Source organism: Colobus angolensis, unplaced genomic scaffold, assembly GCF_000951035.1.
Source record: "Colobus angolensis palliatus isolate OR3802 unplaced genomic scaffold, Cang.pa_1.0 Scaffold52, whole genome shotgun sequence".
Lineage (NCBI taxonomy): Eukaryota > Metazoa > Chordata > Mammalia > Primates > Cercopithecidae > Colobus > Colobus angolensis.
Window position 1 is genome coordinate 5,638,423 of NW_012118710.1, and position 10,649 is coordinate 5,649,071.

The 10,649-nt window shown below is 48.6% G+C and overlaps 1 long non-coding RNA gene across 1 annotated transcript; it reads left to right on the forward strand.

Annotated features, from left to right (window-relative positions):
- Positions 1-5,872: 5,872 nt before the first annotated feature.
- Positions 5,873-10,206, forward strand: LOC105525181. Its single transcript, XR_001003867.1, has 3 exons — positions 5,873-7,435; positions 8,007-9,074; positions 9,383-10,206. It is a non-coding gene; the product is annotated as an uncharacterized LOC105525181 (long non-coding RNA).
- Positions 10,207-10,649: the final 443 nt, after the last annotated feature.

A 10,649-nucleotide genomic window follows, 5' to 3' on the forward strand; every position in this document is an offset into this window, starting at 1 on the left:
AAGGAAGTGCATACCAGGAGGTAAAGATCAGTAGGCGTCCTCTTAGAAGTCTGCCTACCACAGGCCTCTTTTGTAGAGAAGCCTTCAAGGCCAGACCTGATCTCTAATAACTTTGTTTGCTGGTTTCTATTTTGAAATTGGTAGTCCTTCTTAGAACTTTGTGACAGCAGTTATGAGGGTATTATCTCAATAAAGCCTCTAGCCAACTGGCTTTACAATGGAGCAACTGGAACGAAATCTGAGTGATACATCAGTAATGTCCATGATTGGCTAGAATGAATGAAAATGAGTGTGCCTCAGCATTGGGTAAACCTTCAATTCTTTTTCTCTTTCCTTAACTCAATTTGTTCTGATGATATACAAAACCATAGGGCAAACTTTTTCAAAAGAGTGACAGGGAATTTCTTGTCCCTGTACCACTACCCCCTGCAAAGGTAGGTGGTCTGAATCCAGGAGCATGGGTACTGATGCCAGCTCTTGGGGCTCAGGCGGTGGTGACTGCAGACAGAGAAGCCATGCTCTGATCATCTTGGCCCAGCAGATATTCCCATGGGGACAAGTCCAGCGTGCCTTGAAATAAGAGCCTGTTGCAGGCCAGGAGTGTGGGGTCCCACACACCCAGATGCACATCATCAATTTGGAAAGTCCTTTTTATTTTCATTCATTTAAATGCTTCTGTTTTCTGTTTGTTTTACAAGGAGTTAGTTTCATTAGTGCTACTGACTCCATGTGTTCACCCGCTACACTCGAGCCTTGTGTTGACATCCCTCTTTCCCTTCAGTGTACTCAGGCCCTGCAGAGAACATGTGAAGTCCTCACGGCTTGCACTCCCTGTCACTGGACTAGCGAGTTCGTGAAGACTTCCCTGTGTCTTTGTGTCTCTCTTATTTAAAAGCCATGATGGCTCCCTGCAGGTCTGCAGGAGATGCCAAGGTCTTCACAGTCCAGCCCTGGTCTACCTTTTTGAGACTCTCCAGCTGCCTGGCTGGACCTCCTGTCTACACAACAGCTAGAATCCCATGCCACCTGAAGGTGTTGAAACAAATCATGCACTTCCCAGGCTCTGTTGCTTTCTTCACCCTTTCCCTTTACTTTGGAACAAATGTCCTCCCTCCCTGACACCCTCTGCACATCTCTCGCTAGCCATCACTGGTGCATCTGCCAAGGCCCAACTCAAATGTCCACTTTCCTTTGGAGCCTCCCCTGACTTCCTCCTCACTTTAGGTGGAGCACACGTGTGTCTATAGTAGCTGCCATGGGTGCTGCACCCGGATCTCTGTGGCATTTACAATATTTGCACAGGCAGTATGACTTTCAATGGCCAGCACCAGCTACTCTACCTGAGGGCTTTCTCTGTCTGCTCACTCTGCCCTTGCATGGGGTAGATTGAAACTGTTGGGGGTTACCTCCCTAGGAAACCCCTCTACCAATGACTGCTGGTTCCCCACCCCTGGACAGGGTGTTTCTGAGGCAAGATAGCCCAGAGAGGTCTCCTGTGGAGCTGAGCTCCTCCTGTCTGGAGTAGCAACTGGTGACAATGAACCCTGCCTGGCTTCCTTCCCTCCCCTCGGTTACTTTTTACTTTGTCACTCCCCTATCGGTGGTTTCTCAGTTGACTTCGAATGATCTATTTGTAGTTGAAGCTTTGCTTTGGAGTCTGCTTCTGGGGAACCCACACTGAAAACAGAGCCCCTCCTCTGTGCTTATGCTCACTCTACACATTTCTTACAGCCCTTACATTGCACTTGGGGGTATCCAGCATCATGCTCCTGCACAGCGGCCTCCTTGAGGGCAGAAACTCTGCCTCCCCAAGGCCTGATGCAGTGCTGGGCATATTCTGGTGCCCATACTTTTGTCTAGTTGATTCTCTTGTGCTCATTTCCCTAATTAAAAGGTTTTTTTTTTTTTTTTAAAGTTTTCATGGGGGCTGGTTGGAGCTTCGGTCCTCATCTTGCACTAAAGAGTGAAGTGATCCAACCGTCTTGGCAGCCACTGCTCTACTGCTGTCACAGCCCTTTCGGCGAGAAGGTTGCCCAGAGCCTTAGGTAGCCAGGTGATGACAGTGGCTGCCCTGTCCTGGCCACTCTGTAAGAGACTGTAAGGTTGCATCAGTCCTGACTTGGTACAGCATCTGATCTCATCTGCTTGATCCTGATTCTATTGTTACAAATGACAAATTGGGAGGAAAGTAAACGAGCTATTGAGAATAAAATCTCCTCCTGCCAAGTGGTAATGCCCCGGAGAGAGGGAGGACATATCTCCCGTGTCATTATGGGGATAAATTAGATGTCTGCTGAACTTCTCCCACACATGCTCACTGGTCAGATTTGGGACTTCACAGCAGAATTGTCACCCTGTCTGGGAGAAAAGCGTTTAGCAAGGAAAGGGGTGGAGACTGGCATTTTGGAAGGGCAGTTAAGTTCTCAATAGAAAGTCTTTCCCACAGTATTATTCTGTGAAGACGCTGTTCATTTTTTTTTTTTTTTTTTGGTTTGTAATTACTTTACTTTTCTAAAACTTTTTAAAAAGTTTTTTTGACATGGAGTTTCACTCTTGTTACCCAGGCTGGAGTGCGATGGCGTGATCTCTGCTCACTGCAACCTTTGCCTCCCGGGTTCAGGTGACTATCCTGCCTCAGCCTCCTTAGTAACTGGGATTACAGGCGCCCACCACCACGTTCGGTTAATTTTTTGTATTTTTAGTAGAGACGGGGTTTCTCCATGTTGGCCAGGCCGGTCTCGAACTCCTGACCTCAGGTGATCCATCCATCTTGGCCTCCCAAAGTGTTGGGATTACAGGTGTGAGCCACCGCACCCGTCCTATAATTACTTTACTTTATTTCAGGGGGAAAAGAGGAAGACACCAGGAAGTTCTTCACCAGCCAGAGTATCACACTCCTACCAAGTACCTCTCTGTGAAGACAAAACCCCAGAATGCAAGAAACATTCTGGGGATGTTTGCTGAGCTCTGCAGTTGAGAGAAAGGTCTGTGACTTGCCGAAGGTAGGGAGGAGGCCGGGCGCCCTGGCAGCTGGGCTGCATGGTCTGGTTGGCCCCAGCCTGGTCTGGCCCATGCCCCACTTGCCTTTGGGGCTTGAGAATGTTTCCCATGGGGCAGAAGGATGAGAACAAGGCCTCCTCTTAGCAGGGCTGATGAAACTTCTCCTTTTTCTCCCCTGAGTCTCTGTGGAGTTCACATTTGTGGGCACTTCCCCTGGGAGAAGCCCAACTGAATCATCCACCGAAAATAGGTTTACGGTGCACAGAAGGATTTTTTTCAATAGCAGGTCCTTAATGAATTGTTACAGCCTTGGGCACAATAAAATGAATACCAATGTGGAGCGTGCGGAGGGTGCGGAGCTGCCAATCGTCTTTTTGGGAGGACTATACTTTGTTCTGAGATTAATCTTTCTTACTTTGCTTTTTAAAATTAAGATGTCTTTCTTTAAGAAGTATAAATATATGGTAGCTGGGTTTTTTAAAATGTTTTTACTTGGCCAAATAAAAAAGTTGGCAATCCTATCATTTTCAACACCCTCTTTAAAAAATATTTTAAAATAGATATGTGATATACAAAAGATAGAGAACTGATTTATAGGAAGAGTTTAAGTCCCCACGAAGTCCTCACCCAACCCTGACTTTGGACCTTCCGAGAAGAACTACACTTTGCCCTCCATGGGCCTGGCTTTCCTTATCTGTGAGAGCAAGGAAGAGACTGGGCTGTCTAGTTCCATGCAGATCAGTTGAGAGAAGTCACTGGAAGAAGAAAATTTTATGGGAATTATGGAAAGTTGGGAAGAAATGGTCTTTGCAGATGAGATTAAGTTAAGGATGTTGAGATGGAAAGATTGTTTTGCATTATCCAGCCAGGCCCTAAATGAAATCATATGTATCCTTACACAAGGGAGGCGGAGGGAGCTTTTACACACAGAGGAGAGTGCAATGTGAAGACAGAACATGAGATGTGAATGTGAAGACACTGGCCTTGAACACTGGAGGAATGAGGCCACAAGCCAAGGAATGTAGGGGCTGCCAGACTCCCCCAGCACCTCCATAGGGAGCGCAGACCCCTGACACTTTGATTTCATCCCAGCAATGCTGATTTTGGCCCTCTGACCTCCAGAACTGTGAGAGAATAAGTCTGTGGTTTTAAGACACCCAGTAGGTGGCCATCTGTTACAGCAGCCACAGGGAACTAATGCAGGAATACAGACTGCAGGCTCCTTTAGAGCAGGATCTAATTACGACTCCCCAGCAGTGCCTTGTCCTTTGCATGGAGCCGCCCATAGCTGCAGATGAAATGTATTAGCACTTCTCCACTTATTTAAGGTAAATCTTTTTGAGTCTTCTTTTCTGGGGCCTGCAGATATTTCCTGTTAACCAGGATCTTAGGGGACACCCAACCATGGTTCTTTCTCAACATCATCTCTGGAAGCATCAACTATCTCCTTGACATCACACACCAAAGGATGCACTTTCTAAGGCACTGTTTAGGACTTAGGAGAGGCATAATTTTTAGCAATGAGCTGAGAGATGGGGTGGGTCCTTGCCACATCCTCCTTCCAACATTGCTATGACAGCTTTGAGTTTTTTTAGGTCCCAAGTCAGTTCTGAGTAGGACCTGGTTTGCTTTCAAACCTTATAAATGGCTACTAAAGCTTAAATTGTGTACCCCGAATTCATATGTTGAAGTTCTAACTGCCGGTACCTCAGAGTGTGACCTTATTTGGAAACAGTGTCCTTGAAGCTATAATTAGCTAAGATGAAGTCATTAGGGTGGGCCCTGACCTAGTTTGACCAGTGTCCTTATAAAAACGTGGAAGTTGGACAAGGACACACCCACAGGGAAAGCACCGTGAGAAGATGATGGCAGAGACCAGGGCGACATGTGTACAAGCCAAGCGACACCAAAGGTGGCCAGCAGCCCGTGTGAAGCTGGAGGAGAGGCCTGGAATAGACACTCCATCACAGCACTCAGTGGGGAGCTGACCCTGTCCGCACCTTGACCTTGACCTTCTGGGCTCCAGAACTATGAGACAGCACGTTTCTGTTGTTGAAGCTACCTGGTCTGGGGTGCGTGGTACTTTGCAGCCAGAGTGAATGAATGTGGTGACACTGACCTGTGCACTGTATGTCTTGTCTGCAGCTTGCTGGTAAATGAGGGAAAAAGCAGGGAATCGGTGGTGGGGAAAGGGTAGGGGGAGAAGGGAGTAGGACCAGAGCAGCTTTAGAAGTGCGGCCTTGAGTCTGAGCAAGAATCCTTCTATGTCCAACTTTGTGTCTGGTGCCTGTGATAAGAAGGCCGGCAGAGTGCCTCTCCAAGCCACCTCCCTGCTCTGATCCCTCCCGGGGGACCCAACCTTTTCCTCTAGATAGGGTCAGCTAAAGAAAGTAACGTTGCAATCATACCTTCCAAGCTGCCCTTCTTTCCCTCCTCCTTCAATCTCCCCCCACCCCCGTTCCCCCTTGTTTCTAAGTGCCCAGCCTTCTCCGAAGAGAGGGGACCATCTGGTTAGTCCTTGTTTACTGCACACCCTGCCAGTTTGAGCTTATTAATCATATTTACCCAAGTATCTTAATTACTCCCTGTCTAGCAACTTGCTTTGCACTCAGCTGTTGACCCCTCTTTTTTTATTCCTTTCTATCATTAATCATAGGAGCAGCATGGCTAGAGGAATTCCTGCAGCTTAGATTTCGCTGGCTCTGTTACCACTCCCAGAGAGGAGCGGCTGGAGTTCACGGCTGGTTTCTGACAAACTTCCTAATTAATCTGCTAAAGATCAGAGGAGGACTAATAGGAGCTGAAGACTGTGTGCGAGACCAGCCCTCCGCCCTCTCGCTTTGTGTGCGCACGTGTGTGTGTGTGTGTGTGTGCGCGCGCGCATGCACGCATGTCGTGCTGAGCTTGGCAGGGGAGAGATGGCCTCACTAGCGATTGAGCACAAAGCATTCCTGCTGCTGTTGCTGCCACCTACCTTCCCTGCTTTGGGAGGATACATTTTCTCCTCTTGCCTAGAAGTTTAAGGGAGTCACCCAAGCCTTCTTCTCCCAGATACAACAGCGGAATAAAGTATCTTCCAAGCAACATTTTTTTTTTTTTTTGAGACGGAATCTCACTCTGTCACCTGGTTTGAGCGCAGCAGCATGATCATGGCTCACTGCAACCTCCACCTCCCGGTTTCAAGTGATTCTCCTGCCTCAGCCTCCCGAGTAGCTGGGATTACAGGCGTGTGCCACCCACCACGCCTGGGTAACTTTTGTATTTTAGCAGAGACAGGGTTTCACTATGTGGGCCAGGCTGGTCTCAAACTCCTGACCTCTGGTGATCTGCCCACTTCGGCCTCTCAAAGTGCTGGGATTACAGGCATGAGCCACAGCACCTGGCTGCAACCAACTTTTTTGTGGAATACAGGATCTTGATGTTTGGGTGCCTGAAGGCAGAAGCTGTTGCACATGGAATGGATTAAAGGTCTCCCCCTCTCTGCAACCAAAAATCCTTGGGATCCCAGGAGCAAAAGACGCTCCAGCACACAGGACAGTTCAGGAAGGCCTGAGGTGATACTGAAGACTGCAGAGACATCCAGCTAGGTTGTGTCTCCGAAGGTGTCCAGACTTTGCAGACAGACGTTGCACGTAAAGAGCTGAAAAACGGAGGAAACTTAGCTGGAGAAGGAAATCACTTCTACTCAGCCTTGACCTGTGTCTGATGCTATGGGGCCTCTTAGGGTTACCTCATGCTTCACGCACCCCTTTCTCTGCTCCTCAGCAGAAGGCAGGGAGCAGGGAAGTGGGTCTGTGCCTCCTTTCTCCCTGCCAGGCCTGACTCTCCAGGCCGAGAGACACCATTAAGGAGTATAATTTGTTGATCCAGGCTCTCCTTGCGTTTCAGTGCAGAGTGGCATCGTTTTCTTTATGACCTCGTAAAGTCACAGCCGAGAGGCCGATTTGGAAAACAAACTGCCTCAGGTTGACAGATAATTAGATACAGGGGACATATTATATGCCTTTGCATATAAATGTGCTCCAAGGCGTGTTGGTTCATCTGAAGTTGAGGTTAAAGGCGCGCCAGGTATTCCTGACACATCAGGGTATATATTTTCATACAGTCTCAGGCGCCGTGTTGGTTTTATAGGCCTTTCATCCTGGTGCTGACGGATGGGGTGTGAGCGCGACCCAACTTAGAAGAAAGGGACTCCCTTGCCTAGGGGCCACCTGGCATTTTGTTTTGTGTTCTCCCTCTCCACCCCCACTTTCTGTCCTTCCTGGGAAAGGAACTGTTCTTTGGGCCTAGGATTCTGCAGTGAGTGACTAATGGCCCGAGTAGGAGGGACCGGGACTCATTTTTCTTTTCTGGACCCTAATAGGCCCAATTAATTCAGCTACAACATGGGCCCTTACAAGCTTGGGACAAGCCTGGGTGGAATTCTATATTGAGAGTAAGAAAAGGGATGGAAATAGATGTTTTCCAGAAGGTTCTGTGGACTATGGGGGTAACCTGTGGACAGCTGCTGCTGCCCACTACCTGGCAGTTTGGCTACGTGATACGTGTTGGCCTCACAAGGAGATCCCCCTTACCCTGGAATCTACTTTGTCGGAGCAGAACTTGAGTGTCAGACACACCAGAGACGAGGGGGAAGCTTTGCTTTTTCCTCCAGTGGCAGGGAGCTCTGGGCTGGGGAAACGTCTCTTTGAATACAAAGTTCCAGTTGCATTCATCCACAGGAAAATGTAAAGAGCTTAATTTAATGCCCTCTGGGAGTCATTTCGATTTAAAAGTGGCATTATAGCTTGTGGCTACACGAATGGGCTTAATGGTTAGTCACCTTCTGTTTGGGCATGTCATTTAATCTCTTTGAGGCTGTTTCTTCATCTTAAAATATGAGTGAGAAGGTAGTACCCACTTTATAATACTGAGAAGATTAACTTAGGGAAAGCACGTAGCGCAGGGCTTCACCCATGGTAAGTATTTCATAAACGGTAACTATTTTTAACAATGACAATTCGCAGAGTTAATACTAATAAAAAATGATTACAGAAGAGGAGGCCTCCACCCACAGGAAGGAGCCAGCACAGTGGGGAGCTGTTTGACCAGGGGAGTGTTCTCAGCAGCTGCCACATGTGGGGGTGTGGAGGTAGCAAGCAGAGTGGGGGGCAGAGGGGGAACCTTGGTTCCTGGGAGGCCTGGGTCCTGCTCTTCCATGATTAGCTGCGCAGTCTTGAGCATGGCACTCCCTCTCTTCCCAGCTTAGTGTCGTCATCCGTAAAATGAGGGGCTCTCTGAGGGTCTGCCAGGGCTGCTGTCTGATCCGTGACAGCGTGGCATGTGGTGTGGTATGTGATGCATGTTCCTGCCTGCGGGGAGGCCCTCTCCCTTCCCCCACCAGGCCTCTAGGCAGCACTCGCTGTCATCCTTGCTTCTGGAACAGGCCTGTGCTATTTTCCAGGCCAAACTGGAGGGCTGAGGGGGTCTATTAAGAAGACTTCAGGGAGATGCTGGAACAATTCTTGAAATTACCCTCCTCTTTAAATCTTGCCATGGCCCTATTAGAAAAGTTAAGGGGGCAGAGGGAGAGGAGAGAGCAGGGAGAGGAGAGAGAGAGAAGAAGGAAGGAAAGGGAAAGGTAAGAAACCCCATAGCCCGACCCTCAGCCCTGTTGAAGGAGATGATATAAATACAGTCACTGTCGCTTTGATGAATTAAATCCTCCGTTAATTAGGACGCATCAATTTAAGGGTTGTCCAACCAGGTAGTCCTTTTCCCTTCCCAGCAAGTCTTAGCTCAGGGAGGAGGCATGAGAGGGATCGTTTTCCGTGTCTGGCTTGATTGCTGGTTTCTTTCTTACTAGGCTTCATTAATTATCCTAGAATGTGGTCACCCAATTTTCTTCAACATGGGCCATTCTCCTTTCAGCGGGATCTTGGCAGCAGACTGCCACAGGAGCTCTGGGGAAAAAGGACCAGTGGGATCCCAGTACCTCCTGAGAGACCACCACCCTCCCCGCCTCCAGCTCATGCCCAGCTCTGAGTCAAATGGACTCTTCCTGTTGTACTCTGAGGTTGCGCAAACCTTAAAAGGCAAACACTGCCGGGCGCGGTGGCTCACGCCTGTAATCCCAGCACTTTGGGAGGCTGAGGTGGGCGGATCACGAGGTCGGGAGATCAGGACCATCCTAGCTGAAACCCTGTCTCTACTAAAAATATAAAACAATTGGCTGGGCGTTGTGGCGGGCACCTGTAGTCCCACCTTCTCGGGAAACTGAGGCAGGAGAATGGCGTGAACCCAGGAGGCAGTGGAGCTTGCAGTGAGTGGAGATTGCGCCACTGCACTCCAGCCTGGGTGACAGAGCGAGACTTCGTCTCAAAAAAAAAAAAAAAAAAAAAAGGCAAACACAGTGAGGGTCTCTGGCTTGCTGTGTAGACAGCCCACTCTCTGACAGCCCAGATCATCTGCAGCTATCCCTGGGCTGGGAGCCGGAAGCCATTCTTGTGAACCACTCCTTATACCTTGAGCTAAACCTCTTTGGGTCCCAGAAGTCTGAGGCTCCAGCTGCCTGGCAAGATTGAGTCTATATGATTTCTTGAGTACCAGTAGTTTGGCATTTTAAAATACTGGATAAACCGCAATGTAAACTTAGATTGCATTTCAGATTGTAAACAATGACCCCAGTGCTTCATGTGATGTTAAATCAGAAATGAGCTATTAACCAAGCTAGTCCTCTTATGAATGAGCCCCTAACCCTGATCCAGGGATCCTTGAATGAAAATCATCAAAATGATTTATCTTCACTTTACCTATTATCTCAGAAGAATCTCATTACTCGGAGAAAAAGAGGGTGTTCTTCAGGGGACAGAGGGCATGGGGGAGGGGCTTCTGTATAACTCAACTTTCAGAGGGAGCTGAGTTGTAAACAGATGGAACAAGGTGTGTACGAGAAGCCTCTTAGATTTAGTCTTTCATATCAAGGCTCTTGCTGAAAATTCTGGCACCGCTGTGAAATGAGGGGAGCTCTGACACACAGAGACACCCTCCTTGCCTTGCCAACCTTCCCATACACAGTCATGCGCACCGAGAGTAGGTACCAATACTGAAAATGCCTTTCTGGAGTTGCCTCAGTATAAACCCTTGACAACTTAGCAACAGCATCAAGTGAGGAAGCAGTTTCCTTGATCTGGGGAAGAAGAACCAACTCATAAACATGGAACTGTGCCCACTGCTTCTTCCTTTGCTCTGTGGATTGGCTGTGGTTCTGCCCTGGCACTCGGATGTTGCTCGGGCTGCTTGGGAGGAAGCCCAGCCTGCGTCAGGTGGTCATAAGCCAGAGCCCCTGTCCTGTCCCCAGGACTGGCCTCCCTCTGGGGTCCAGCATGGCTCCAGTGCTGAGGCTCCCACTGCTGGAGAATGTGCCCTCTCCTCTCTTTGTTTCTATACCAAGGGGATCTGCAGGATAGAGGGCAAATTATTCTTAGCAGATTGGGGCTATGGGTAAGCCGGAAGGGATGAGGGAGAGAGGAGAGAGGAGAGGAAAGGGAAGGAGAGAGGAGGGCAGGGGTCAGGTAGAGGAGAGAGACAGCAAGAAAAAATAGAAAAAAAAATAGAAAATAAAGGTTGCAAATACAAAGGGAGATTAACAAGGAGCAGAAGAAGGGAGG